Genomic DNA, 27,984 nt, shown 5'->3' with positions numbered 1-27,984 from the left:
GTGGAAGAGAATAGCACAATGCCAATATATGAAAAACATAGAAGTTAAGGAATTTCTAAAACTGAGGAATGAAACCAATCTAACTGGGGTTTTTGTTACTAACAGACCTACACTAAAAGGATTAATAAAGAACTTACTTCAAGTAGAACTAATGATGTAAAATGATCCCAGGGGGAACATAGATGAAGAAAAGAATACAGAAAAATAAAGCAAATTGGGAAGAGTAAAGCAGTTATATGAAATTTTGAGAAGGATATGTTTCTTAAAATTCTTACAGTAACATTAACAGAAGTAAAGCCAAGTTTATAACTTTCATACTTATAGGAGAAACTAAACAAAATGGTGGAAAAATACTGATCCAACTAAAAAAAAAAAGGCAAAAAGAGTCAAAACTAAAGTACAAATTTAGATGGTAGATTTAAACCCAAATATATCAGCATTTACATTAAATGTTCATGGACTGAATGGTCTAGTCAAAAGGAAAAGATTTTCAGATTGTATTTTTAAAAATTTATGTGCACTTACAAGAGCCATCTAAACCATAAAGATGCTAAATTGTTGAAAGGAAGTAAGTGGAAAAAATACATACCCATGACAACAAAGAAGAACAGTTGTTTCTACATCATTACCAGACAAAGCAGACTTTACAGACAAAAAGCATTTCCAGAAATAGAGAATCACTATATAATACAACATTTATATGGTATAACATATACAACATACAAATATATGACACACAAATAGAACAATTTAAAAATTGTATGCACCACTAAGATTTCATCAAAATATTAAAATGAATTGTTAGCACATTAAAAGGAAATAGACTCTATAATTATTGGTTTTTTTTTAACATAACTACATATTGGCTCTTAATAACTGAAACAAGGAGACAAAAATATGGGTAAAAGTATAGAATTGAATATAATGAATAAACTTGACTTAAAGAACATATGAGAAAACTATGTACTTGCAAAATATAGAATACACATTTTACAACACGTCAGAAGATTTTCAAACTGTGACCATATATAAAGTTGTAAAATACGTTGTGACAAATTTCAAAATGTTGAAATTGCAAAGTATGCACTCTGACCAAAATTAAATTATGCTAGAAATCAATAACAAATAAATAACTATAAAAATAGTCATATATAACTAAAGCAATACTTAGAACCCCAAGTCATATATTAGAAAAGAAGTTTGCCTATAATGAACTGAGTGTTAATTTCAAGATGTTAGAAAAAGAAATAGCAAAACATGTAGAAAATTAGGGAAAAAATAAGAACAAAAATTAATGAAAGAAAAGAAGCTACAATTGAGAGGGTCAACAAAAATAGTTCTTTGAAAAGACTAAATAAAATTGAAAAACTATAAAGAATGAGAAAGAAAAAATAGGTGCACATAACTAATCTCAGGAATGAAAAATGAACCATGGCTACAAATTCTGCAGAGCTTAAAGGTACCAAGAGAAGACTGAGAACAAGTTTATGGCAATAAATCTGAAAATGTAGACAAAACTGGATAAATGCTGAGAAAGGTATAATTTATCACAACAATTTAAGATAAAAATTAAATGGTGACTATAAATCACTCTATTATAATTAAGGAAAATGAATCATTTATAAAAAAATATTCTTACAGAAAAATCTCTAGATTAAAATGTCTTCATTGGGTTCTGCCAAACATTCAATAAATAATTCAATAAATAAATAATTCCAGTTTTATACAAATGCTTCCCAAGAACAGAAAAGGAGTACACAATCCCCAATTTACTCTATGATGCTGAATATATACACGAGAGCAGAGTTAGAAAAAAAAATACAGGCTGATATTGCATTTTAAACTAGATGCCTTTAGAAACCTTTAGAAATCTAAAGAAATATTAGCAATTGAATCCGGCACCACAGAAAAATTAAACACATTACTAAAATGCTGATACCAGATTATGCAGCTTATTTCAATATTAGCAAATTAATCAACCTACAAGGATGTTCATAAAAGCACTGTTAATAATGACAAAAACTTGGAAGCACCCCAAATGTTTCTCAAAGTGAGAACAACCAAATAAATTCTGTTATATTCACAAAACAGAATTTTAATCAGTAGTCAAAACAAATGAATTGTAAGTACCTGCAAAAACATGGGTAAATTTTAGCAATATAACATTACGTGAAAAGGTAGGTGCCACCATGATATCCTTTTCATAAACACAAATAAAAAAACATAATAAAACGTTTTAAACAGAAAATAAATACTTTTGATTGGGTAGGCAGGAAATGAAATGGAGGCAGGTCATGTTAGTGTCAATCACTGTGAGTGATACAGCTATTTCTCTGCATGACAGTGCTACACATAACTATTGTATTAAAAAGTTAACTGAAACTGAGGCGCCTGGGTGGCTCAGCCGGTTAAGCGTCCGACTTCAGCTCAGGTCACGATCTCGCGGTCCGTGAGTTCCAGCGTCGCGTCGGGCTCTGTGCTGGTGGCTCAGAGCCTGGAGCCTGTTTCAGATTCTGTATCTCCCTCTCTCTCTGCCCCTCCCCATTCATGCTCTGTCTCTCTCTGTCTCAAAAATAAACGTTAAAAAAAAAATTTTTAAAAAAGTTAACTGAAATAATTAAGTGAATTCATAATGTGAGCATTAACGAACTAGAGAGGAGACAGTGTCCTGAATCAAGAATTATAATTAATCTAATTCTGTGTACCTGAGGTTCAAAAAAATGTTTTAAGAGAAAGAAAATCAATGTCATCACTGCATTAACTCAAATATATCATGGTATGACTCTCTCCACAGAGGCAGAAAATCTTTTTCTGAAGCAAACTAACAATGGAAAGAAAATTATTAAACTAATAAAGGCAAACCACAAATAAACCCACTGCAAATATCACACTTAATAAAGACATTAGAAATCAGAAACAATTCTCCTCATTTCTACTGAAGAGTTGATTGATGGTTTCAGCCAACACGGTAAGATGAGAAAAAGATACAAAAGGCATAAGAACTGAAAAAATTAAAAACAAAACTGCAATTATTCACAGAAAATATGATTAGTAATAAAATTCAAATAAATTGCATATAAATCAGAAAAATTAGAAAGAGAATTTACTAAGCTTGCTGATACAAGATCAATATATAAAATCTAGTTTTGTCTTCTGTACTGGCAAAAGTTAGAAAATAAAACAATAAAAAAGACTATAATTTACGAGAGTATCCCCAAATACCAGGTGCCTAGTAATATATCAAACAACACATCTATCGGGAAAATTATATAATTTACTGAGAAACATTAAAGAAGATCAAAATAAAGAGAAATGTACCCTTGTTCAAAAATTGGAAAATTCAGATTGTTAAAATGTGAACTGTTTGCAAATTGGTCTACAGTTTCAGTAAAATTGCAATCAAATTCCAATTTCATTGGGGAAGTTGATATGCTGATATAACCAGAGCTACTCATTAAAGCATGCGTAAACCTTGCAAACACAATTACGAGTGAAGAAGGAAATAAAGAGCATAATTATATAAATTTAAAAATGAGGAAGAACTAAAGCATACTGTTTAGGAATTCATGTGAAATTGGTAAGACTCTACAGAAAAGCAAGGAAATAATCACCACAAAGTCCGAATAGTCGTTAGCTTGTATGTGGGGGGGAAGGAGATGAGGAGGGTAAAATATAAAGGAGACACTGGAGGGTCTCTGGGGATATTGGCGGGATTTTCTTTCTTGACTTAGAAGATAAACAGGTGTTCACTTTATCATTAGTGATTATATAATACATTATGTGTATGTCTTTCTCTCTTTTATGCTTTATTTCACAATTAAAAAAAAAAAAAGCTTTAAGTGCTCCAGACGGAGGAGTAGAATGAGTAAAGATCCAAAGGCAAGTGATAGTGTCAAGCCATCTAAGAATCAGACATTTATTAAGGCTACAGCTAAGAGTGTCAAGAAGCTACAGGTGGGAAGTCATGAGGGATAAAGCTGAAGAGCCAAGCAGAAGTTTCATAATATTGACTTCGAAATCCTATTAAAATTTTTGGAAGTTACCATAAAAGCCATCTAAAGGGGGAGCCATTGAAAGACTTTTTAAACAAGGCAGGCATTTTATTCTGGCTTTTGAGCAAAGAATGGATTAATAGAGGACAAGGAAGTAGGCAGGAAGATAAGTTAGGGAGCTGTTGTTGTATTTCAGGAGAAAGAGGGTGATCATCTGAAATGGGGGAAATGGCAGAAAGGATAGCAAATAATGGACAGATCCCATAGTTACGAAAAGAAAGAATTTTCAGGACTTGGAGGAAACAGCAGAATTGAGGGGAAAATAATGAGGGGAGTTTCTGGGACAGTCAAGGTGAGATATCTAGTAGACAATATAGGCTCATCATCCATTTGGTACATATTTATTGAGTGTCTACTGCTCTGGGCACTGAGTGAAAACAGAGACCCTGATGTTATGAAACTTCTATAAATCGGAAGCTCAGGTAAAAGCCATGACAGAGACAGAATTCAGAGCCATCATTTGCTTTACACTTCACGTTTCTGGACTATGAAAATTATTAGAGAATAAAACTAACTTTCTGTAAAGCCAGTGCATATGATTCAGTAAACTGCATAAACAGCAAACTGGAAAAGTAGATATTTTAGTAGGATGAGGAAGCAAAATTAACTTTTAAACCCAGGTTGATCAACCTTTAAGAGAAGGAAATGGGTGTCCGCTCCTGCACTCACTAGCTACCTGATATGGAGCAATTCACGAACCACTCTCAGCCTGCCTCCTCGTGTACAAAACTGGGATAACAATACTATTTCACAGAGCCTATGTGCTAGTTCAATAAGTAGCATAAAAATACCTTGCTCAGGTCATAATAGGGGCTTTGAAACTGAATTTGAATCTGAAATGAGGATAATAGAATACTTTTAGATAATGTATGGGAAGACACGCCATTAGCAAATACATCAGGAATGTGACTGCAGAGTTAAGTAGCTCACAAAATCGAACAAAGGATTTTTTAAATATAAAATTAGTTCGGTGTATGTTATTTTAATAAGTAAATTATTCCATTGATTTGTGTGTTGAATGTGGTTCTATATTAAAAGTATTAGAATAAAGAGTAACATTTTCCCCTAACATCTACACATGTGATCCACAATAAATTTTCTTCCAGTAGTTAAAACTAACACTTGTTAAGTCTTACCACTTTAATTATGGCTCCCAAAGGTTACTTTAAACAGTGGAAACTGGGGAAAATGTGAGCATACCTATTGTCTCCACCAGCTTTACAAAACAAAGAGGGAAATTTGGGGTATCCCAGGGATTAGAGACAGTCCAGAGATGGTTTGTAGAAAAGCAAAACATGGGTGTGTGCGGGGAGAATCCAGAGTTGCTTCAGATTCCCTGTGCATTGTGCATGAGCTATGCTATATGTTCTTTCCTCCAGCTTAGCATATCTGGCTCAATAAGCACGTGTTCCTCTCTGTCAACTCTGTACTAGGAACTGTGACCATGTCTCAACAAAATGGAGGTCATGGTAATATGACTCTACCCCCTCATAAATACAGTTTGGGTTGTTGGTTTGGTTTGGTATTGATTTGCCTAAGGTAAATCGATCTTAAATAAGTGAGGATGTTTCATCAATATCTTCAATATGGTGTTTAATAGGCACCTCCACTTAACATTTAATATTTCATTGTTCAAATCAGAAACTTTCTTTCTCTGATAATCAGTCTATCTGACATAATAACCTGGGTGTTAAATAGACACCTGTCCAAAGGGAAACCTTGATTCTCATCTCCAAATCTGCTCCTCTGCCAATTTTCCATTTCTAAATGGCATCATCATCTGTACAGGTGCTCAAGGCCCCATGTTACAGGTCATCTTTGAACCATCTTTATCTTTTACTCTTCACTATTTTCCCTTCAAGACGTATTCGGAATCTATGTACACCTCTCCATCTGTACCATTACTATTTTGGCCCAAGCCAACACCATGTCTTACCCAGATCATTGTTTTTCATATTGCCTTTCTACACACTCAGTAGAAGAACTACAATTTCACAATGGCTTCCTGCTATAGTTCTTAGGGTGTTCCAAAAGGCTCCACACCACAGTTTGCCCCCTAATGCCCTTGGACCTACCTAATTCCAAATGACCCTCCAATTTTTTCACTTCCTACAAACTACACTGGCCTTATTTCTGTTCTTGTAACATGTCAAGCTTGTTCCCACCTCAGGGCTTTTGCACTAATCATTTCATCTGCATGTAACACTTTCTTCTAGAACTTTATATGGCTGGTTCCTTGTCATTAGCTCTCTAATAAAGTACCCATGGGAATTTCCCTTGCCACACAATTTAAAGTGTTCTCTTGGGGTCCCCACAGTGCTTTATCTTCCTTAAGGTAAAAATCATCATGGGCTTTTTGTTTGTTTTTGTCTGTATAACCCCACCACAGTGTAAACGGCAGGTCCTGACAGGAGGCACCTTACCTGCTTTTTCCCATATATGTTCAGTTTCTAAAGCAGTGACTAACACATAACAGGTAACAAGTAACTTTTGTCAAATTTGTCAATAACCCCATCCTGTCTAAAACATCAGCAAATTCCATGAGTTTTCCTCCTAAAATACATGTAGAAACAATCTACAGCTTTTCATCATATCTGCTTTCTCCATAGTCTAAATCACAAATCTCTCTCTCAAGGGAGCCTCCAGCGTCCTCCTAATTGGTCTCCCTGCTTCTTTCAGCAGTCAGAGCAATCTTTAAAAAATGTAAATGAAATCATATCATGCATCTACTTAAAACTGTTCATGGCTTTCCATCCCTATGAAACAAAATATCAATGCCCAAGATGCTCCAGCCTCTGACTTCCCACCAACGTCGCCATATCACCTCCTCCTTCATGCCAACTTCTGCTCCCTAACCCTACTTCTCAATTAAACTTTCTGGATCTCAGATTCTTCAGCTGTTAAAATAGTATTCTGGGAAGGCATAGCATAAGAAGCTACATGAACACTTACTGGACACTTGCTGTGTGCCAGGAGCTGCTGGGCCCTGGGAACAGAAATCTGAACAGGCTTAGTCGCTGCCTTTGAGAAAATCAACACATAAGTAAACAAACTATATTACACTGAAGTGAAATCTGTAACAGAGGGAAAGCTGAGTAGTGACATGAGATCAAATGGTGCTGAATCTCCTGGCAGAGCCTGGGAAGGATTCACAGAAGAGGAGAGACAGTGTTCAAAAGGTGCTTTATACATTCTAAAGCACATTGGAAATGCAGAGTGTGTAAATTAGCATTATTGTCCAAATAGAGAAGGAAGTATGAGGTTTGTTTTCAGTAACATCTATTCCACCTTAACACATGATTAGACAGAAAAAGCTGTTTGAGTAAACTGAATTTCTAGCTGACTTGAAAACCCATTTTGTTTCAACTTGCAAATATTTCTAAAATCTAATAATACAGTTCTTGTGTTTATGTAAGTGCAATAGACTAAACATGATTGAATCTTTTTTCATGACTGTAAATAATAAAGTGCCCCAGGGTCATGTTTCTTCAAATCAACTACCGCTGTGACTCTGTAATGCAAATATTGAATATGTGGGAGATTGGGCATAACATGTAATGAACCAAAGGCATCCAGATCCTAGAAATTGCCTTTGTAAAAATCCATGGTATCAGATTGTTTTTATATTATTTAACTCTTTATTATTTTTTCTTTTTTATTAAATTATAATTGACATATTATATGAATATCAGGTGTAAAACATAATGACTTGATACTTTTATACATCATGAAATGAGCATCATAAGTCTAGTTACCATCTGTCACCATACAAAGCTATTACAACATTATTGATAATATTCCTTATGCTGTACATCACATCCCCATGATTTATTTATTTTATGACTAGAAGTCTGTATGTCTTTTTAAAAATATTTTTTAAGGTTTATTTATTTTTGAGAGAGAGAGAGAGAGAGACAAAGCATGAGCAGGGGAAGGGCAGAGAGAGAGGGAGACACAGAATCTGAAGCAGGCTGCAGGCTCCAAGCTGTCACAACAAAGCCTGATGCAGGGCTGGAACTCATGAACCATGAGATCATAACCTGAGCTGAAGCTGGACACCTAACTAACTGAGCCACCCAGGTGCCCCTAGAAGCTTGTACTTCTTAATCCCTTATCTAATCTACGCACCACCCCCACCTCCCTCCCCTCTGGCAACCACCAGATTGTTCTCTATATCTATGAGTCTGTTTCTATTTTGTTTGTTCATTTGCTTTTGTTTTTAGATTCTACATATAAGTGAAATGATAAGACACTTGTCTTTCTCTATTTCATTTAGCATAATGCCCTCAAGATGCATCCATGTTGTTGCAAAAAAGATTTTGTTCTTTTTTATGGCTGAGTAATATTCCATTACACACACACACACACACACACACACACACACACACCACATCTTCTTTAGCCATTCATCTATCAATGGACACTTAGGTTGCTTCCATATCTTGGCTATTGTAAATAATGCTCTAATGAAAATAGGGGTGTATGTATCTTTTCAAATTAGTGTTTTTGTTTTCTTTGGATAAATTGCCAGAAGTGGAATTGCTAGATCATATGGTATTTCTATTTTTAATTTTTTGAGGAACCCCCATACTATTTTCCATAATGGCTGCACCAATTTACATGACCACCAACAGTGCACAAGGGTTTCCTTTTCTCCCAATAACACTTGTTATTTCTCATCTTTTTGATAATAGCCACTCTGACAGGTGTGAGGTGGCATCTCATTGTGGTTCTAATTTGCATTTCCCTGATAATTTAGTGATGTTGACTATCTTTTCATGTGCCTGACGGCCGTCTGTATGCCTTCTTTGGGAAGATGTCTATTTAGGTCCTATGCCCATTTCTTAATCGATTTTTTTTTTATTGAGTTGTAGCAGTTCTTTATATATTTTATCAACCCCTTATTGGATATATATTTGAAAGAATCTTCTCCATTTAGTAGGTTGCCTTTTCATTTTGTTGCTGTTTTTTTTCCCACTGTGCAAAAGCTTTTTAGTTTGATATAGTCCCATTTGTTTACTTTTGCTTTTGCTACCCTTGCCTGAGGAGACATATAAAAAAATATAAATATATATATATATATATATATATATATATATATATATATATATATATATATATATTACTAAGAATAATGTCAAAGGTAACTTTGTTATTAAAAAAACATTAATTGGGGATTGAGACTAGTTGCACTGATTTCTGTTATATTTATATTATACAAGTATGTTCATTTGCTAGAGTTGCCGTAACAAAGTACCACAGACTGAGTGGCTTAAGAAACAAAAATTTAATCTCTCTTAAATCTGGAGGAGAAGTCCAATATCAAAGTGTTGACAGAGTTGAGTTTTTTCTTCTGAGGCCTCTCTCCTTTGTCTTCTCCCTGGGTCTTCACATGGTTTTCCCTGTGTAGCTATGTCTTAATTTATTCTCCTGATTAGGACATTGGTCATATTGGATTATGCCCCACACTAATGACCTCAGTTTAATTTAATTACCTCATTAATGACCCTATCTTCAAATATAGTTAAATGTTGAGGTACTGGGGGTTAGGAATTAAACATATGAAGTTCAGAAGAAAATATTCAGTTAGTAACAACATGTATATGATATTCATATTATATTTATACATTTATCATATATTACAAATAACATACATTATATAATATATATTGCTCTATCTATATATGTGTGTATATATGTGTGTATGTATATATATAAAAATGCTTCTTGCAGGGGGCCACATTGTTTTGTTTTGTTTTCTGTTTCTTTCATTAAACACTTAGAGTGTTAGGTAAATGTAGAATCTTTAAACAGTATGATGAGTATGGGGGTTTAAAACTGGTTTTATGACATTAGTTAGGTAAATCTGTCTTTCCTCCTGTATATAATAGGAATAATAACATCTAGGTCATTGGATTTTATAAAAGTTAGGTGTGATAATGTATTTAAAACAGCAATTATAGTAGAGAGTATCAGATATATTAGTACCCTTCTCCCTTCCCCCAGTCAAGTCTACGAACTTTAACCCACTGTGGGTAAAACTTTACTATAGAACATTCCTATAATGTTGATAATCAAGGGTAGCTTAACTGGAGTCTTCTACAGCTACGACAGATTTACAACAAGCAATGATGCTCAGTATCCAATTCATTAACCTCAGAGACCTGTGGTTAGCACTATAATATTCTGCATAGAAAAATTATACTGTGGTAAAGTCAGCAATGAAGATATGTATATACTATAATTGCTTTAATGGAAACAAATAATGAAGTGTGTATATAATATAGGTGTAAAATTAGAATCTACTTGAAGATGATAGGATAGGATAGGATAGGATAGGATAGGATAGATCATCTTAGCATCTTATGCCAAAAGGGAAAAAATCAGCTCATTTATTCACAAGGGAAAAAAAAAAAACCACACTCAATTGCCTTTGATAGTTTCAACCTTGGCAACATTCTGTTCTTTTAATTCCAGCAACTCTATCACTGTGCTATTTTTGCAATGCAACTAGGGTAATTTAAATGTACGCCAAGTACATTTTAATGTAATTTCATGGCAGTTTTTTGGCCTGTCATTTATTTCCTCTTTGTGCTACTCAAATTTCATTTCATTAAGTACTAAGTTACTTCATGGTATATTACAAGAAAATTCCAGCCAGCTATATTTTTGAAGTGTAAGGGGAAACCTAAAAGTGGTCTGTTCTTTCTCAATATGGATTAAACGTACAAAGTATTTTCTTTGACATATAGTCTTTGTTCCCTTCCCTACCCCAAATTTACTGCTCCATGAAAAGACACATGAAAACACTATACTCAAAAAAAGACAGCATGCAGTGATTCTACCTCACCAAAGCTCAAGTATGAATAAATCACACATATCTTGGAGCACTGAGCTCAGCATTCCCGTCCTTGTAAATATAGGAGAGACTGTATGCTCAGTAGTATAGGTGGCTGGTCTACCTCAAGTTTCCAGAAGACAGTTCTGGGGAAATATGATAAGCAGAGGGCTGAGAAATACAGAAATGAAGTGGGCCTGGGGAGAACAAAGCTATAGTGATTTTTTGAAATTCTCTATTTACCATACAATGACAGCTCCACTCACTGATTTATCATAGCAAATTGCATTGCCTCTGGCATGGTTTGGTTACTAAAAGAATATTCAGAGGCCGAACACCTGGGTGGCTCAGTCAGTTAAGTGTCTGACTCTTGATTTCGGCTTGGGTCATTATCTCATGGTTCTTGTGTTTGAGCCCTGCACTGGCCTCTATGCTGACAGCACGGAGTCTGCTTGTGATTCTCTCTCTGTCCATTTTTCTCTGCCCCCCCCCTCAAAATAAATAAGTAAACTTAAAAAAAATAAGTAAATAAAAGAATATTCAGAGGCAAGACCAGTCTCACAGACAAAAGAATTGGGGGATGACAATTATTTGGTAGAGTTTCATAGGAAAAAATTAAAAAAAAAAAAATTTGTTCAAGCTCCCAATAACTTCTCATGCTAAATCCTACTTCCCATGCTTTCAGATACTTGAAATTTTGCCAACGATAGTTTCCTTTTAGATTAAGACTTTGTTAAACAATATAGAGTTAGCTCTAGCTGCCATCTTGCATCCTCGCGAGTGTGTACCTAATCTCAGCGGGGTCCACCCGAGACCCCCTGAATATCAACCCTAGTCTTCCACACAGTCCCATTTCCACTCCAACAAGATGAAAGAAACTATCATGAACCAGGAGGAACTCGCCAAACTGCAAGCACAAGTGCACATTGGCGGGAAAGGAACTGCTCACCGGAAGAAGAAGGTGGTTCATACAACGGCGGCGGCAGATGATAAACAACATCCGTAAAAAATTAGACATAAACAATATCTCTGGTATTGAAGAAGTGAGTATGTTCACAAACCAAGGAACAGTGATCCACTTCCACAACCCTGAAGTTCAGGCATCCCTGGCAGCGAACACGTTCGCCATCACAGGCCATGCTGAGACAGAGCAGCTGGCAGAAATGCTACGCAGTGTCTTAAACCAAACTTGAGGCAGACAGTCTGACTGGTTTAAGAAGACTGGCTGAAGTTCTGCCCACACAATCTGTGGATGGAAAAGCACAACTCACTACCAGGGAAGAGGAGGATGGCGGAGTTTCAGATCTTGTGGGTAACTGATGAAGCGATGAAGCAAACTGAATGCAGCCAACTTTTGAAGAAGATAAAACTTACAGAAGTTACTGGGAGCTGCTATTTTATATTATGACTACTTTTTAAAATTTTTTTCATGGATCTGATAAAATCTAGTTCTCTAATAATTTTAAGCCCCAGCCCCATGGACCCTGAAGCTCTTTGCAGCTGTTGCTTGTACACAATTCATTCTTTGCAGCTAATTAAGCTGAAGAAGCCTGGGAATAAAGTTTGGAATCAGGTTAATAAAGTTCTTTGCCTATTGAAAAAAAACACACACAACAATAGTAGTTGAAGAAATCGTTACTCATTCCTGGCTCCCCTTTGTACTGGACTTGGTACAGATGAAGGGGGATGGAAAAGGGATGTCAATGACTATGTAGATTTGAGGTAGATGGAACATAAGGGACTAATTTAAATTATGTGTACTTTGTGGATTCTCGGGCAGATGGACAATGCCTGAAACTGATAACATCTAAGATTGACATAGAGATGTATACATAAAAGATGGTTTTACATAGATCAATAATGAAAGTATCATGAAATAAGGATTACAATCCATTCAATACATGTTTGTATGTGTATGCATTTGTGAGTATGCGTGTGTGTGCACTTACAGGCTTTTGAGCATGCACATGTGTGTGTACACATACATGGGTATTGTACGTGTGTGTGTAAGAAAGTCAAGGTAGAAGCAGGTAAACATGGAATAATAATGAAGTTAAAGCCTTTTCCTTGAGTAAGAAGAGAAACTATAAAGGTTAGGTATGGGGAAGGAACATTTACCAAAATAAAGATGAGTAAGCACTGAGACTTATAAATAGTACAAAGTCAGTAAGATTTGGGAGGGCTGTACTGACAGCTAGAAAGATAGCATCACATCTCAGGAAGTCCTCATCTTATGAAAGGGCCCAGCCCACTGGCAGGATGAGACAGACAATCATACTTTTCAGAAGCTTCTCTTGGCATATTTTGTACTTCTGCTTATTATTGACCTAAATTTATGTTTTTGCATTGGTTTGCTACAGGACCTCACAAGTCAGTCTGCACAGCCTATAGTTTATTGCGCTAGTTAATTAAGGTGAAATTCCAGTGTAGATGGTAGGAGGCAGGACCCTAAAACTTGTAGAAAACTCATGGTTTATGAAGGTAGTGCTTTGGATTACAAAATGAGTGACATTTTCTTAGCAGCAATGGAAGTGCTAATTTGGGGGAAAAATCGAATACTTTTAATAGCCTTTAGTTTGAAACCATATAGAAAAAAACAAATAGGGGAGCGCCCAAGTGGCTCATTCAGTTAAGCATCTGACTCTTGATTTCAGCTCAGGTCATAAACTCATGGTTCCTGGGATCCAGCCCCCTGTGCTTGGGATTTTTTCTGTCTCCCTAACTCCCTCTCTCTATGCCCTTCCCCACCCATGTGCATTCTCTCTCTCTCTCTCTCTCAATAAATAAACATTTTAAAAATACATAGTTAAATTTAAAAAAATAAAAATAAGTAAACAATAAATAGGGGTGGCTCAGTTGGTTGAGCATCCAACTCTTGATTTATGTTCAGGTCACGATCCCAGGGTCATGGGATTGAGCCCTGCATTGGGCTCTGCACTAAGCATGGAGCCTCTTAAGATTCTCTATCTCCCTCTGCCCCTCCCCTACTCGTGCTCATACACTCACTATCTCTCAAATAAAAACATTAAATAAATTAATAAAGTAAATAAGTAAATAAATGAATAAATAAATTTATTTTAACTTTGGCAGTAAGAAAGGCTTCATCCAACATGCATAGAAACTGAAGGATCTAGTTCCAAATGATGATCAAGGTAGAATCCACCATTAGTAGAAAAGATCTGGGGTGGAGGTTAAGGGGACTTTGACAATTTAATGTAAAGGCCCAAGTCATCTATAGAAATACTGCTATTATAATGCTGGAAAAAGGGGATCTTAGTAGAAAGAAATTCATATGGGTTGGCCTAGGGACTGAGGACTAAAAGAAAGTTAAAGATTTTGATATTCTTGGTTTATGACTTTTTACCAAAGTGCACCCTTCACAGTTTCATCTTCCTGGGTCTTCAACCACCATAATATGTAATTTACAGAACATAGTATTCTGAAAGGATTTCTATTCCCAGAAATCCTAGTATGTGGCATTATAGTACTATTTGCATGCCCGGATCAGGGCAGAGATTAAATGGGGGTTAAATTTTGGAAATATTAAGCCAATATATCTTAATCCTTGTTAATTCCTGGTTTCTAATATCTCCGGGCTCCTCTGTCAAGAGGGCTGGCTGACTTGAACACAGGAATGGAGACAATACAGAATGGATACAATAAAAGAAATAACTGCCCATGGAAATGGGAGAAATCTGCCCCTCCAGCCATAGAGTATTAGAAGTAAAAGAGGGATAGAAGAAGGATGAAGAGATCAGACAGCAAAACATCTTATCCCCTACATCATCAGGGTCCACTTTAAAGGGACAGTGGTGACATGTAGAAATTACCAGATAAATATGAAGGCATTCAAACACATCAGGGCTTCTGAGGCTGTAGCCCATGGAAGGCGGCAGGTCTTTTTACAAAAGAATGATATCACAGCTTTAGGGCATTTGGAGAGGATTGTGGCTAGATTCAAGAGATTAAACCAGCTTCAGATACCTCTCTGAGAGGACAGCAGAGATCTGAAATCAACACAAAGGAACTGTTGAGGTTCAAGGGGGTGGGGGTGGGAGAGGTGAATGAAATTCATAGCCAGAATAGAGCTTAAAAGGTTAGACAGAATCAATTGCACCTCAGCCATCACTGTCTACAGATAACACTGAACCAACAACTCCAAGTGTCTAAAACAAATGTTTTAAATTTTACAGATGTGTAGGTTCTTAATCTACATGCTATCAATGTGACTCATCACTGATGACATTAAACTTGAATAACTGGCCCTGGCCAGGTGATGTTTGCCAGATTTCTCCATGATAAGGTTACTTTTTTTTTTTTTAACCTCCTTTCCATACTATTGTATTACTTCCTATTCTTTGGAAGCAAGTCACAAAATTCAGCCCATACTCAAGGAGTGAGGAGTTAAGCTTCACTATCTTGAAAGGAAGAGTATCTATATAAATTACTTATAATTCTCCCATATGGGAGATTTCTCTCTTCTCTGTTTATTCAGTCATTTATTATATTAGTGTGGACTCATGGATATTTATTTGATACTATGGATTACAATCTAGTACTATTTCATTTATTTTGTTGGTCAAAGTTGCCCAAGATTTGGGCACCTACTACCAGACTGTCATTCTGTCTAAGCCATCTCTGTACACAAAACTAGGAAATATGTATACGCATTTTCACCTATAAATGCAATATTTAATCTTATTTCTGTAAGTATCCATTTATCTCTACAAGGCCAACCGCGAGCTTATGTTGAGGTTTCTGACTCTAATCCAGTACCACACTGTTCATTGTAGCCAGCTCCAACTCCCCGGTTAATCAGTAACCTCCCTTTTCTACAGTGAGAAATTTGGCTTCCACCACCTGCCATTCATTTATTCATTGATCAACCCCAGCATGTACGTAAAACAGACTCAGAACTGTTAACCCATATCCTCATGAGAAGTAACTTTACCAACTAGAATACAGTTGTTTATGTCTTGTTCCCTTTGTCTTTAGTCTTTTAGTTCCCAGTCAAAACACTTTTTACCAAAGTTACTTAGATCAGCATATTTTTTCTCCACATCTCATGTCATTAAATATCCTGCCAAAACACAGGATATTTAATGTCTGGACAGTGCTCCATAAAATCAGCATGCTCAAACTCACATTTCCTTAGGATGTTAATTCGAGTTGCTTTAATCATTATTCTGAGCAATTCATGCCTTGTCCAAACACATAGATAACCTTACACAAGAAAACAGTCTATGCAGAATTACAGAATTTTAGAATGCAAAAAAATTTAGGTATCACCTAGTCATTCTTACAATCAATGTTGGAATATTCTCTCTCTGGCAGATATTTTGTGCAGGAATGTTTAACTTGCTATTTTCTCAGGAGTAGAGTCCTTGACCAGCTGTAATATTAAATATCTTTTCACTTCTAGTGTTCCCAGGTAAAATTCTGGGGTTTTGTGGTGGTTCTTAGTGCCAGAATTTAGGATATCGACTTAAATCTTTATTTTCAACCTTGAAAATTATGTTTTGAAGAAATCAGGACCTTGAAACGTCTGAAGATAAAATAAAAACAGCAATTGGCTTTTCATATGAGAACTTAAGTGAAGGTTCTCTTAATACATCATGCTTTATTGGCATATTAAACTATATATTATACATCTTTTTCTTGCCTAATTCCAGTAATTGAGAGAAAATGATATACAATTACATCAATTTAAACTACACAGAATGTTCTGATTATTACTATTGGCTTACAAGAGCTGTTATCTCAACATATCCAATCATTGGCAAATTCTTTTAGTTTGAATTATATCGATTTTTTTAAAAAGAATATAGGGAGGCAATGCAATACAGTAAAAAGAATATTAAACCAGGAGCCAATAGCCCTGAGTCCTCATTGTCACAGAGACATTAATTAATTCTGTGGCCTTTGGTAGGTCACTGGACTTTTGTTTCAATTTCTTTGCCAATAATAGGAGGATATTAGAACATAGGTAGATATACTCAAAGGATTGTTGGGCTCTACATATGTGAAAAATAAAACTAATCATTGTTAAATGTAGTAAATGTCTTAAAATCTTGGAATGAGTGAGGCCACTCTGTGCAGTATCATGCAGGTTCTGAAGTCAGCCTGCCCACCATCGAATTCCAGCTTTGTTGTTCACCAGCTATGCAACCTCTTTCAGTCACAGGCTTTCATCTTTAAAATACAGATAATAATGATTACCATGGTGGTGTGGATTAACTAAAACAATGATGGTGAAGGGCCCAATATGAGGCACACAAGAAGTATTCAATAAATTGTAGTCATTTTGGAATAGAATTGTAAGGCTATTTCAATAGCGAGACAATGATGGAGAAGATAACATGGCTGAGAATCAAACAGAAATGACTCGAAGCTACTGCTAACTCTTACATGTAGGTTTGGGCTCCCGTATTGTTCGTTTGTAATACTTGGAGAGCAGGATTGATCACCACAGTGTGTCAGTAACTCAGACCTATCCTGGAAAGGTAATTGTACCAGACTTATTCAGGAAAGATTCCATTACAACCAGAAATGAGGTGGCCTGAACCACAAAGAATCAGGCAGAGCAGCAAACAGAAAAAGGTAAAAAGTCCCTGAAATTGTTCAGATGCCTGATGTGAGAAGACAGTAGAGGATTACAGACCTGTATATAGAATATCAGTCTGTGTGCATGATATCTATACATTCTTAAAATACTTTTTTGTTCTGTTTTTAATGGTTAGTGCTGATTTTCTAAAAATAGTTTTTTACTGTATTAATTATGATAAAGAGAAACAAAGAATATGTTTCCAATTATGCCTGGCCCAGGTTGTGGTGATGGTAGCAGTAATGACAGTAAGACACCCCAACAGGAGGGTGAACCGTGAAAGGACAAAATGGAGGTTACTTGTACAGACAAACCCTGCCCATTAGGATGTCCTCATTCCAGAGCAACTTTCCATAAGTAAATAAATAAATAAGAAGATTCTAGTTTGTTTACCAAGAAAGATTTTACTCATTTATTCTGGCATCAGCAATTGAACAAATATTTATTAAATACCTAGTACACCCTGGGAATACTGAGCAAAACAAAAGTCTCTTCACTCAACTCACGGTAGAAAACATGGCAAGAGAACCATGAAAATGCAGATTTTCATGGCACAGCTGGGAATAAAAGCCTAACATGTAAATATGTGTCTCTCATTGGAGGTTAGAGGACTAAATATCTTTGACTCAGTTCTAGGTGAATCCCATTATGCCAACACTATTGCTTGTTTAGTTCTGAGTTTGGAACCCAGTTATGATCAACAGGCTTTTGACAGTTCCCAGAAAGCAGTCTTACCTTTTTAGGTAAGTCACTGTGTATAATCTACCTGCTCAGAACGTCAGTGCTTCTAAGAACCGTGGGAAGTTCCTGCTCTGAAACCCAGCCCTGTGAGACAAGGTTCTTAAGGGAAGAAAAAGGTTTTCTTATTGCCAGGTACCCATTTGGGTCTGGGATACAAACTGCTTGTTACTTCTTGCTGGACCTTCTGTCATGTGATGTTTCTGCTTCTCTCTGCCTCTTCTTGACCTCAGCTTTCTCCAAGGGCCTAATTAAATACACCTTCCTCCATGATTACTTTCATGACTACCATAATCCCTTTTGGTAATATTCCATTTCCAAATGGAACTCATGGTCAATTCTAGCCCAGTGGACTCTATTTTTGGAGCTTACAGAACACTTGTTTAAAGTATTGCTGATTCTAAACTACATAAAACAAATAGAAGGACAGGCTTAAAGAATATTGGCATAAAGCAACATTTACTTTTCAAAAGTTCACTGATTCAAAATGAAAATGTGTTAAGCTAAGAATATCTTCAATTCCTAAATGCCTGGATATATATAAAATATTCATACTATATTATGTGTTGTCTAAGGCTCATCAAATCTTGAAAGAGTTTTAATAATTTTTCATCATTGAATGAAAATAGTTTATTTCAGCATCTGCAAAAGACTACACATCTAAAAAATAGCTTCATGAAATATAAGTGTTCTGTTCTAGATTAAAGAAGCTTGACAACTAAATATATGCATGTTTCTGTCCTGAAGTACTGAATCAGATGAAAATAAAAAAGTCTTTTTATTTTTTATTATTTATCTTTTTTATTATTTGTCCTATAAAGAACATTTTTGAGACAATTGACAAGCTTTGAATAAGGTCCATAAATTCAAGTATTATAGCAATATTAATCTCCGGATTATGACAATTAGACTGTGGTAATGTCAGAAAATATCCTTGTTTTAGAAAATATCACAAAGTATTTATACTTTCCTAAAAGAAGAGTTTTAGGAAATACAATGAAATATTTATTCTTCCCTAAAAGAAGGGCATTGTCTCACATGACTGCAGTCCAATTACCAACATCAGGAAAATAATAACTATATAGTGAATGAGAGAGAAAGAATGATAAAGCAAATGTCTTTAAAAATCTGTCAGTGGGGGAACATAAAAGAAAAGTATACAGGAATTCTTTGTACTATTCTTACAACTTTTTTGTAAGTTGGAAACAGTTCAAAATAAAAGATTTGTAACCCAAACCAGTGAAATATTGAAAGTATTATTTTTTGCTGGATGTGCTGTCTTAGGCTCTTTGGGCTGCTATAATAAAATACCACAGACTGGGTGGCTTATAAATAAAGGAAATTTATTCCTCACAGTTCTAGAGTCTGAGAAATCCAAGATCAAGGCACCTGCAGATTCACTATCTGGTAAGAGTCTGCTTTCTGGTTCATTGTTAGCCATCTTCGTTCACTGTGTCCTACATGGTGGAAGGAGTGAGCAAGCTCCCTGGGACTTCTTTTATTTTTTTATTTTTTTAAATGATTATTTATTTATTTTATTTTTTTTTTTGTTATTTTTATTTATTTATTTATTTATTTTTATTTTTTAATATATGAAATTTACTGTCAAATTGGTTTCCATACAACACCCAGTGCTCATCCCAAAAGGTGCCCTCCTCAATACCCATCACTCACCCTGCCCTCCCTCCCACCCTGCCCTCCCTCCCACCCCCCATCAACCCTCAGTTTGTTCTCAGTTTTTAAGAGTCTCTTATGCTTTGGCTCTCTCCCACTCTAACCTCTTTTTTTTTTTTTTTTCCTTCCCCTCCCCCATGGGTTTCTGTTATGTTTCTCAGGATCCACATAACATAAATATTGTCAAAATGTCAATACTACCCAAAGCTATCTACACATTAAATGCAATCCCAATCAAAATTGCACCAGCATTCTTCTCGAAACTAGAACAAGCAATCCTAAAATTCATATGGAACCATAAAAGGCCCCGAATAGCCAAAGTAATTTTGAAGAAGAAGACCAAAGCAGGAGGCATCACAATCCCAGACTTTAGCCTCTACTACAAAGCTGTCATCATCAAGACAGCATGGTATTGGCATAAAAACAGACACATAGACCAACGATTATTTATTTTTGAGAGAGAGAGAGAGAGAGAGAGAGCGTGAGCATGAGTGGGGGAGGGGCAGAGAGAGAGGGAGACAGAGGATCTGAAGTGGGCTCTGTGCTGACAGCAGAGAGCCTGACACGGGGTGGAAACTCCAGAACCTTGAGATCATGAGCTGAGTAACCAACTGAGCCATCCAGGCGCTCCTCTGGGGCTTCTTTTATAAGAGCACTAATCCTATTTATGAGGGCTCTACTCTCATGACCTAATCACCTCTCAAAGGCACCCCCTCCAAATAGCATCACAATGGGCATTAGGTTTTAGCATATGAATTCTGGAGAGACACACATTCAGTTGCTAGTACATATTTTATATAACACATCTCTCCTACTTATAAATTCCTATTTTACCTCTTGAGGCCTGTGTTCCATATTTTGATGTGTGCTTTGGAAAGACAAGAGTCATTCTGACTCTAAATAAACTGTCTGTATACTGGTATTAACTGAAAATTTTGTTAAAAAGATATATAATTTTTAAAATAATGCAATGTCTAATACATATACAAAAAGTTCCACCTCATTGTCTGACTTAAGGGCATCATGAAAAGGTCAAGATATTACTTTCAACTATGTCCTTCATAACTGCTCACCTTAAATAAAAGATGATCTGCCAAAGTCAACAATGCATGATTAACTTCCAAAAACAGTGCTGGTTTTTGCAACAGAAATCTGACAAAAGCTGAAATTCAGAAGAAATGATGGCAATAAACTACCATGGAATAGGAGTACAGAGGACACTGTAATTGGCAAATCAAGTGGAGAGTGAGTGTGGACAACCCTTTCAAAAAATGTGACCTGATGAGAAAGAGAACTAGAAAGGGATAGTTATTGATACTTGCTTCCTTTGTAGAAATTACTATTTGGAATTATTTAAATTTGCTTATTTCTTTATTTATGTCTTACCATCAGTCTAGTTGGTAAGAAAGTAAGTCTTACAGGAGGGCAACAACTATGTATGTTTTCTGTCCACTGTTGCCTTCCCAATAGAGTGCCTAACATAGTCAACAAATATAAATGGGGAAAGTTTGTATTTTTTTTTCTGACAATAGCAAAGCTTTGTCCAGCTTATGCATGGAGATACACTGGTCCTTGTGGGCCACTCATATGCCCAGCTATCATAATTAGATTTTATTTAACCTTTAGATTAATAACAAAATATGTAGAACAAACTCAGAGTGCCTCATTGGATCTGTGACACCTGCCTATACATTCTACCTCTAGCTCATCAAAAAGCTTCCTAGGTGCTACTGTTGATAATGCTGCTATAAACAACAGGGTGCATGTATCCCTTCCAATTAGTATGTTTGTATTCTTTGGGTAAATACCTCATAGTACAATTTCTGGGTCATAGGGTAGTGCTATTTTTAACTTTCTGAGGAAACTCCATACTGTTTTCCGGAGTGGCTGCACCAGTTTGCATTCCCACTAATAGTGTCAGAGGGTTCCCCTTTATCCACATCCTTGGCAACATTTGTTGTTTCCTGTGTTGTTAATTTTAGCCACTCTGACTGCTGTGGGGTGATATCTCATTGTAGTTTTGATTTCTACTTCCCTGATGATGAGTGATGCTGAGCATCTTTTCACATGTCTGTTGGCCATCTGTATTTCTTCTTTGAAAAAATGTATACTCATGTCTTCTGCCCATTATTAAACAGGGTGATTTGCTTTCTAGGTGCTGAGTTTTATAAGTTCTTTATATATTTTGGGTGCAACAATGAACATCAAAGCATTTCAACCTTCAATACAGTTAGTGCATCCATCCCTTCTTGTAAAGAGAGAAAGCACGAGGGAGCTCTGGCCAATGGGGGGAAATGTAGGAACAGAATATTCTGAAAATAAGAGCTGGTATCACAGAACCAGCCATGCTGGCAGAATTTACAGTGGATTAGGGTACCAACAGCAGTAGCAGTCTGGTCCCTGAAAGAAACCACCCATTGATGAGAACTGTCACAAGTCTCAACTTGTCTTGGATAAATGCTCCCCTGCAGTCTTCACCTCCTTTAATTTTGATCAATGGCTCACAAAGTAAACAATGATTCATTTCTACTTGATGATGGTGAAAAAGTTGCCCTGCAGAGAACATCGGAGTATTAGTTACCAGCAATTCTGGTTTGAAAACCAATCAGTTGTGAGTTTCCAACAGTGACTAATGTACCACAAAATTAAGTTTGTGGGTCACCAATCTCTGAACCAGATGTGAATCACAGTGAATAATGGGTACTAAACAACCAGCTGTACCTTGGTGACACTGAGATTTGTTACTCCTCATTCATTCTACAAAAAGCTGACAGACAATATGATTGGAATGATTTATGTAAAGAATAACCACTATTCTGATATAACTGTCACCTGAACAGAAAATCTTAATTCTCACAGGCAGGTTTTGATCAAAGCACACAAAAGCAAACACTCTTTTTAAGGAGGGCTTCTGTGCACCAAAACACATTATTGTAGTAGCATTTCATTCTGAGTCCTCTGCATTGTGGCCACTTGGTAAACATTTGCAGGATGAAGAGAAATACTTCAAAGTATTCCACCAATGGTTCCTACAAGTTGTGGGGAAACAGCAAGAAAGAAAACGTCTGGGCTTTCTAACAGGTCAAGTTATAGGATGTCTGAAGTTCTGTTACTATGAAAGCCTTGCAACTTTAGTCTACTAGAGACGGTGGAGGGGGGCATGTGTCATGAGAAACAGTGAAGATAGGCAAAGATTGTCACACTCCTGAAATGGGTCAAGTCACTATACTTGGTTAAATGCTGCCTTCTTTCTTCTAGAATTTATGATTTCCAGTTTAATTTTGTGCATTTATACCATTATATGCAAACTCAAGGGAGTTTTTTGAAATCATGACCTATACTTTAGAAACTTAATAAGTATGACTTAGGTCTTGTGGCTCAGGGGAGTACTCCATTCAACCAGCAGATTTAAAACTAAAGAGGAATAACTGTTCTACCAATTCTTGTTATACAGAAAATCTAATGCGGTATTTCTAAGCCTTTATTGAAGGGCATTTTTCTTTCGAAAATTCATAAATCCAAGGATTACTCTTGGGCTCAATGTTGCTATTTCAGGTTTTAGCAATTGGAATAAAGGCCTATGATAGAGGCACTATTAAGCAATTTAAGACCAGCTTATTTAATTCTTTTTCCTTAAACCTCACTTACCTTTAAGAAATAAGGAAAAGATCCGAAGATAAAAATGTTCAGGGTCAGTAGGGGCTGGAATTATGTCATTGTGGTTATACATCTCATAGTATTTTAATGGAATTTCTAGTTGTAGGTAAAGTATGTAATTTGGAACCAAAATGACTTTTTATTTTCTTTTTTTAAATGACTTTTTAAAGTACTGAAATTAAATATTTTTAAACATTTTTCAGAAAGAATAACTCAGAAACATTACACCTTTTCTTGTAAAGCATCAACTGAATATGAAATGTATATGTGAAAATGTTAAGTGAAAGTGTTTATGTTTAATTACTATTTAATCATTTTAATGAAGTCTAGAGAATTTTTCAGAAATATTATAGAGTATGTTAGATTTGAATGTGCTTCATGCTTATTGTGTGTCAGGCACTGTGCTAAGTCCTTGGAAAACAGTAAGAGGTCATTCTTGCTCTCAAGTACTGTGATATAGGCAGAGATATGTAGAGAATTTAATCACCATTTCCACTTTAGTACATTTCTTTTAAAATTTTAAAGGTATTTTAATTTAAAACCTTATGAACTATTTACACTGTACCTTCCTACTAAAGAATGAGAATTACACACATAGTAAATTTTTACCACAGAATTTAATTTAAGAGGCTTTATTTAGTTCAATATCTGTTCAGCAAATACTTTGAAATGAGCTCTCTTTTAGAAATGAATATGCTCTGAACAAATCAATAAATAGCAAACCGGTAAATATTTCATTTTTTCATTGAGAATATTCATTTCTAAATATATAGACATCCCTTCATTCTTCTTTCTCACCTCCTGACTATACTCCCTGGTTCTACTTCCTCCTCTCCTAATCACAGCTTGACCCAGTACAGGTCTGGCTGCTAGTGCAATATTACAGAAAAGCATTCCTGCTGAGGTCACCAGCAAAACACCAGAGACACTTTGCATTTTGACCTTGCTTGTTAGACATCCAGCATTTGACTGCTGATGTTTCTCTATCTCGTGATATTCTCTCTTCTCCTGGCCCCTTTTCATATTTTTCATTCTGTCCTCTCTTTCTCTGACTTCTTTATAGATGCTTCTTTTGCCTGTTCCCAGATAAAAGAGCTCTACAGGTTTTATCATAGATCTTTTATTCTCACTCAACATCCACTCACATTCCTTCAAAAACCATATGCATGTAGATAACAACATCTACATGAGAGTAAAAATATAAACTGAAACACAAACTTTAGTAATATTTCTGTCTTGGACTTCATTCCCTCATTCTGCAGCTTCAAATGTATATAAAGAATTGTTTATTAAGTATCTCTCTCTCTCTCTCTCTCTCTCTCTCTCTCTCTCCCCTTCTCTAATTGAAGTATAGTTGACATTCAATGTTACGTTAGTTTCAGGTATACAACATAGAGATTCGGCAAGTGCATAGCGTTATTTTATGCTCACCACAAGTGTAGCTACCATCTGTTATCATACAATGCTGTTGCAATACCATTCACTATATTCTATAAGAGACGGTAAAACCTCGGGCTGCAAGTAACTTGTTCTGTGAGTGTTCTGCAAGACAAGCAAACATTTCTAATAAATTTTAACTTGATAAACGAGTGATGTCTTGCAATACGAGTAGTACATGATGCTGAACGTCACATGGTCACAACTGAGACAATGGTTCTTCTCTCTCCTTGTCTGTCTGTCTGTCTGTCTCTCTCTCTCTCTCTCTCCCCTCCCTCCCTCTCCCTCTCTGCAGGATTGTGGGTTATCATCTCCCATGCCTGGATGCTGGGTCTCAGGCCACAGCGTTTGGTAGATCAGTGATTTTTTAGAATGTTGGAAAGTACCTACACCTGTCACTAGGGTAGTTTTTGTCACTTCAAAGCACCTGTGGACAGTCCTTGGCTTTTCCATACAAGAGTAAGCTTAGGTAAGCTTTGCTTCATTCTAGGTCAGGCTGCCTGCAGATCTAGTCCCTTTCCTCTGCTGCCTTATTGCCAGTTACATTAGATACAGTATATGACAAGAGTTTATTAATATTGTACTGTTGTCAACATCTGTGCGAGTGTATACAATGGCCCCAATGTAGAAAAAGGTCTAAAAGAAAGGCGGTAAGAAGATGATTACTGTGGAAGTTAAGAAGGAAATCATTGAGAAGTATGAATGAGGTATGCAAGTGGCTGAAACTGCAAGGTTTTATAAGAAGTCTATGTCTGCATCTCGTCTGCAGAGGAGGAGGAGAAAAAGGCAGAGGAATCCCTCACTTCGAATAAGATTAGGAAGATGTGTAAAATGTGGGAAACAGTGCAAAATTTTGTAGAAAAGCACCACCCAAATAAGCCTATAGCAGTGCCAGTGATGAATATGTTTAATGACAATGAAATGTCACATTTCTGAGAAATCCTCAAAAGGAGGCAAAGCTAGTGTCATTGGATAGGTTCCTTGTAAAAGTTGCACAAAAAGAAAGTTTCTGGGGTGCCTGGGTGGCTCAGTCGGTTAAACATCTGACTCTTGATTTCAGCTCAGGTCATGATCTTTCAGTGTCACGAGTTCAAGCCCCACGTCGTTGGGCTCTGTGCTAACAGTACGAAGCATACTTGGGATTTTCTCTCTCCCGTTCTCTCTGCCCCTCCCCATTCACAATAAACTTAATAAAGAAATTTTTTATGGCACAAAAACAGACACATAGACCAATGGAATAGAATAGAAACCCCAGAACTAGACCCACAAACGTATGGCCAACTCATCTTTGACAAAGCAGGAAAGAACATCCAATGGAAAAAAGACAGTCTCTTTAACAAATGGTACTGGGAGAACTGGACAGCAACATGCAGAAGGTTGAAACTAGACCACTTTCTCACACCATTCACAAAAATAAACTCAAAATGGATAAAGGACCTGAATGTGAGACAGGAAACCATCAAAACCTTAGAGGAGAAAGCAGGAAAAGACCTCCCTGACCTCAGCCGTAGCAATCTCTTACTCGACACATCCCCAAAGGCAAGGGAATTAAAAGAAAAAGTGAATTACTGGGACCTTATGAAGATAAAAAGCTTCTGCACAGCAAAGGAAACAACCAACAAAACGAAAAGGCAACCAACGGAATGGGAAAAGATATTTGCAAATGACATATCGGACAAAGGGCTAGTATCCAAAATCTATAAAGAGTTCACCAAACTCCACACCCGAAAAACAAATAACCCAGTGAAGAAATGGGCAGAGAACATGAATAGACACTTGTCTAAAGAAGACATCCGGATGGCCAACAGGCACATGAAAAGATGTTCAACGTCGCTCCTTATCAGGGAAATACAAATCAAAACCACACTCAGATATCACCTCACGCCAGTCAGAGTGGCCAAAATGAACAAATCAGGAGACTATAGATGCTGGAGAGGATGTGGAGAAACGGGAACCCTCTTGCACTGTTGGTGGGAATGCAAATTGGCGCAGCCGCTCTGGAAAGCAGTGTGGAGGTTCCTCAGAAAATTAAAAATAGACCTACCCTATGACCCAGCAATAGCACTGCTAGGAATTTATCCAAGGGATACAGGAGTACTGATGCATAGGGGCACTTGTACCCCAATGTTTATAGCAGCACTCTCAACAATAGCCAAATTATGGAAAGAGCCTAAATGTCCATCAACTGATGAATGGATAAAGAAACTGTGGTTTATATTCACAATGGAATACTACATGGCAATGAGAAAGAATGAAATATGGCCTTTTGTAGCAACGTGGATGGAACTGGAGAGTGTGATGCTAAGTGAAATAAGCCATACAGAGAAAGACAGATACCATATGGTTTCACTCTTATGTGGATCCTGAGAAACGTAACAGAAACCCATGGGGGAGGGGAAGGAAAAAAAAAAAAAAGAGGTTAGAGTGGGAGAGAGCCAAAGCATAAGAGACTGTTAAAAACTGAGAACAGGGGTGCCTGGGTGGCTCAGTCGGTTAAGCGGCCGACTTCGGCTCAGGTCATGATCTCGCGGTCTGTGAGTTTGAGCCCCGCGTCGGGCTCTGTGCTGACAGCTCAGAGCCTGGAGCCTGTTTCAGATTCTGTGTCTCCCTCTCTCTGACCCTCCCCTGTTCATGCTCTGTCTCTCCCTCTCTCAAAAATAAATAAAACGTTAAAAAAAAAAATTAAAAAAAAAAACTGAGAACAAACTGAGGGTTGATGGGGGGTGGGAGGGAGGGCAGGGTGGGTGATGGGTATTGAGGAGGGCACCTTTTGGGATGAGCACTGGGTGTTGTATGGAAACCAATTTGACAATAAATTTCATATATTAAAAAAAAATTTTTTTTAAAAAGGTTCTATTGAGCCAAGAGATAGCAATGATTCTGTTAGTGATGGTAAAAGTCATCCTACACAATAACCCTCCTCTCTGTCTCCCTCACACCAGTCATGAAGATTTTCAAAGGTAAGTGCAGGTTATCATTTATTT

At 36.5% G+C, this 27,984-nt stretch overlaps 1 protein-coding gene and 1 pseudogene across 3 annotated transcripts in view; one reads left to right on the top strand and one right to left on the bottom strand.

Annotated features, from left to right (window-relative positions):
- TMEM117 (transmembrane protein 117) overlaps positions 1-27,984 on the bottom strand; it is a 492,479-nt gene that overhangs the window by 137,560 nt on the left and 326,935 nt on the right. The gene's annotated exons all lie outside the window — the stretch shown is intronic.
- On the top strand, positions 11,698-12,231 carry LOC132694495 (transcription factor BTF3 pseudogene; annotated as a pseudogene).

The sequence above is a fragment of the Panthera onca genome, chromosome B4 (assembly GCF_046562875.1).
Source record: "Panthera onca isolate mPanOnc1 chromosome B4, mPanOnc1 haplotype 2, whole genome shotgun sequence".
Lineage (NCBI taxonomy): Eukaryota > Metazoa > Chordata > Mammalia > Carnivora > Felidae > Panthera > Panthera onca.
Note: the sequence above shows the minus strand (reverse complement) of the source record. Positions and strands in the feature narration are given on the sequence as shown.